This window comes from Gigantopelta aegis, chromosome 3 (genome assembly GCF_016097555.1).
Source record: "Gigantopelta aegis isolate Gae_Host chromosome 3, Gae_host_genome, whole genome shotgun sequence".
Classification (NCBI taxonomy): domain Eukaryota; kingdom Metazoa; phylum Mollusca; class Gastropoda; order Neomphalida; family Peltospiridae; genus Gigantopelta; species Gigantopelta aegis.
Genome location: NC_054701.1, coordinates 22401039 through 22405759, shown reverse-complemented (window position 1 = coordinate 22405759; position 4721 = coordinate 22401039).

Below are 4721 nucleotides of genomic sequence, written 5' to 3'. Positions count from 1 at the left end.
AATGCACTTATTGTGTGTTGCTTATCCCATTGCTTAGACTTAGACATAGATATGGCTTTAACGTGCTCCTATACCTCTTTGGTTTCGAACACGCCTATCCCGGGTCCGGCCTACGATATGATCGGTGGTCTGACTCGGGGCAGGAAAAACCTAAATATTAGGACAATTTGGAAATTTAGACAGTTAATACCAAAATAATAAAATAGTTCTTAAACATAAATATACTTACTCATATAAACAATAATTTAGTTTGACGCAATTTTAGATGGGGTGATCTAAATAAATTAATAACAATGATTTTATTAGACCCCAGAGGTGAGGAGGAAGGGTAGGTGGGTGAGCCCCAGCCCACAGAAAAGATTAATATAGAAAATTATTATATAAGATTACCAATCATATTTCGGGCCTTGGTGTGACCAGGTCGGGGAGGGGCGAGATGGGAGGCCAGAACCTACACAGAACTTAAGACCAAACCGCCTACGCCCTATGGCCCCCCCTAAGAAAGAAGAAAAAAGCAGAAAGAGCCAGAATTGGAAACCTACACAGAACTTAAGACCAAAAACCGACCCTAACCTACGCAATAGGGACCCCCCCCCAAAACCCTAACCACCGGCATCCCCCCACCCACCACCCCCCACCCACCACCAAGAATAAAGGTAATTATGCGTCCCCCACAAAAAAAAAGTTGGGGGGCCGGGCTGCGTCATATATACCATAGGTAAAACAATTAATTATATAAATAAACAGACATCTTAAATACTTAAATATTCTCTCTAATATAATAACCACAAGCCGGCCACCAAACACATATAAATAGATAGATAAATAGATAAATAAATAAGAAAGAATTTAAATGATATCTCAAATATTAAAAATGTATTTAGTTAAAGGGACATTCCCGAGTTTGCTAATAAAATATTTCTACGATTAAACTTACATATTAAATATATTTTCTTGTGTAGAATATCAGTGTCTGTATATTTAACGTGTTTCTGGTCGTCTAAATATTTGTAAGAAGCCCAAACTGGATTTTGTCATGAAATAATTTCGTACGTACGAAAAAATAGTTTTTATGAAATAAAATGAAATTTAACCTAGTGCAAATATTAGAACGATGAGAAACACGTTTAATATACAGCCAGTAATATTTTAAGCAGAAAAATATATTAGATATGTAATTACAGTCGTCAAAAAGGCTCTGTTAGTCAATAACATCTTAAAAATTGCAGCAAACTCAGGAATGTCCCTTTAAAAATAGAGACAAAATACTAACAGCGCGCTGCCGATCAATACATAGAGCGTGAATACCAAGCCGTGTTTCCCCGACTGTGAGCTCTGACGTCAGAGCGAGTACAGCGAGGCAAACACCAGATATCGGTGTGTGCCGAGCAATGAGAAAACTGTGTATGGTTTATAACAAAAAATTAAACTAAAATAAATTAAATAAAATTAAAATAAAAACAAAAACAAATTATAAAGAATTTAATTAACTTAATCCTTATCTAAATAAAGAAGAGGTAGTAGCCTAGCTACATAAGAGCCGTGGTTAATTTGCGTACACACCCATCGCACCCAACTCCCCACCCCCCCCACCCCCTAACAAAGCCCCACCCCACCCTTCCATCCCCCCCACCCCCTTACCTTAAAATGTTTAATATAAAATTATAACTAAAACTGATTACACCTTAAACATTAATTAATGATATATAAGTACTTATAAATAACTTAAAGCATATCTAAATATCAATGTTTGTCTCCAGCACATAGGCCATTAAGAGTCTATCAGTGGTTGATTTTAATTGTTTATTAGGGTTTAATAAATTATTACGGGTAAAGGGAATATTGTTTTTATCAAAGAATTTTAATAATTTAATTCTGTTATTTTTATATTTATTGCAGAAGAATAAGTAGTGACTTATATCTTCAACAGTGTTGCAGTGGGTGCAATTTGGGCTGTTTATTTTTTTTTTTTCATTTTAAATTTAATTTGGTTAAGGCCTACTGAGACACCCATGCGTAATCTGGCTATTATTTTAGTAGCTTTAATCCTAAAAGATATGGGGCCATGTGAGGAGACATTTGGCTTAATATTAGCGTGCCATGCTCTCGTTCTGTGGTTCCAGTCTGTTTGCCACAGGCTGTCAATGCATGACACAATAAATGAAATAATTTCTTTATAATTACTAGTATATTTTATGTTTATTTTGACCCTATCATCGGATAAAGCTTTTTGGCACATTGATCAGCGGTCTCGTTCCCATGGTTACCCACATGGGCCGGTACCCACTCGAAGACGACCTCAACTCTGTCTTGGATAATTTTATTATAAAAACTAATTATATTTTTAATAATTTCCAGCCTGACACTGTGGGAGCCATCTATGGCGTTGAGGGCACTCAGGCTGTCAGTAAGGATAATAAATTTGTTTTGGTCATCCAATTTTTTATGATTGTTTAATATCCACACCAGGGCATATTGAATAGCCAACAGCTCCGTAGTGTAGACAGAAACATTATCAGTCAGTCTGGCTCTGAAATGGCTATATCCATTTAATTCTTTGACGGCAAAGGCCATACCCGTCCCACCAGTTGTGGGGTCTTAGAGCCGTCTGTAAATATTTGTAAATAATTTTGATATGTTTCCCCCATGATAATCCTAAAAAGAGTGTTTTTAAAAACTGGTAGGTCTATTTTACCAATTCATTTTTTTACAAAAAAAAAAGAGTTAACTTTAGGGGGTATGAGAGCCCATGGTGCTTTGAAACTAGCACTTATAGGTAGATTCGCCACCCCAAAATCATTAGCAAATCTTAATAAATAAGAATAAATGGATATGTTAGAGTCCCTGACTGACTGGGTATAGAGGGAGATAAGTTTATTAATAAGCTTATCTCTAACTAGATTTTTACTTTTAATAAGTGTTCAGGTCCCTGTTTAATTCTTCTAAGGGTTAGTGGTAAGACTCCCAGCTCAGCTAACACACTATCATGGGGTGTGCACACAGAAGAACTTATAATGGTACATAGTGCCCTGTTATACACGCTCTTAAATTTTTTAAGCTGGGTGTCACTGGCACAACCAGAGGCCTGCGCCCCATATTGAAGTCTTGAGACTATGAACGCCTCAAAAATCATGAACAGAGTTTTTCTATCATTGCCCCATGGGACTGCTGATAATACTTTTAATAGATTAATATAATATTTACAGGTGCCAACTACATTAGCTATATGCTCTGCAAAAGTGAGTTTCTGGTCAAAGGTCACTCCTAAAAAGCGGAGAGTTTTGACTTGAGTTATTAATTTATCATTATATAATAAATCCAGTTTCGGTACTGGTTGTCCGTTTCTACCCAAAAAGGAAATGCAACAGGTTTTAGATTGGGAAATGTTTTTTTCTGAACCCACTTTGAAAATTTGTAAGTAAATTGTTAAGTTCCAAAAAGTGGGAAAGGCGGGTGTTGACCATGTACTCCATGGTTTTACAGACACTGAAATGAAATCGGACGATAATTTGTTGGGTCTGTAGGGTCCTTCCCCCTCTTTTTGGGAGAGCAAACACTTCTGCATGCTTCCAACTGAGGGGGAGATAACCCTGTTTCCAAATAAGATTATACAACTCCAAGAAAAGCTCAAGTATGTTAGTGGGCATATGCTTGAAAAACAAATAACTGAATTTATTTGGGCCTGGAGCAGAGCCTTTACGGTGTTGAAAAGCCTTGAGCATCTCTTGGAGGGTAAATGGCATGTCATACTCGTTACCGCTCCCACGGAATTTAGAATCAAGGGGAATTTTATTACGTTTTTCCACAAACTTTTTTGAATAATTACTAGAGGCCGAATGTTATTTAAACGTAGCTCCGAGAAGGTCAACTTTAGCTTGGTTGGTTTTATATACTTTACTATTTTTTTAAATATTTTTTAAAGCTGCCCGGTTTCCCCTGGATTCTCTTGATCTTTGACCATACATTGGCAGTAGTGCTTTCGCCAATGGAACTGACAAATTTTTCCCATGAGGCTTTTTTTCTTTAGCTATGGTATAGATAAGTTTATATTTAGCATGTTTAAAATTATTGATATTAACATCTGTCCTATTTTTTTTAACTTTATTTCTTAACCTATTTCTATCTTTTTTAAGTAAGTTTAATTCATCCGTCTACCAAGGGACGGAATTAACTTTACCTTTGTTACTGCGTGCCGGAATAGTTCCAGCAGCAATATCAATAATTGTTTTAACCAGTTTATTATTAAAAATATCAATATTAGCATTTTTAATCTGCTCAGGATTAATACGGGCACACATACTCTCAAAACGGGGCCAGTCTGCCTTATTAAAATTCCAACTGTGTTTTTGATTATTAGGTTCTTCGCAAAGATAATTTTTGTTATAAATAGTTTTGACATGGAGGTGGTCGCTACCAAATTCGTTGAGCACCTCCCATTCGCACTTCGCTGCTGCGCCCCTCAATATCAAGGTGATGTCCAGACACGACCAAGTGTGGTGAGAGTCAGAGAAAAAAGTAGGGGTGTCATCATTTAAACAGACCAAATCCTTATGTGTTAAAATTTTCAAGCGTTTGGCCTGGTACATTGGTAACATTTGAACCCCAAATAGTATTATGACTGTTAAAATCGCCTGTAATTAATATATCCGAATCACTGTTACCAATACTTTATTAATAATCATTTACAGTTAAATTAATATAAGATGCACCCGGGTGTAGGC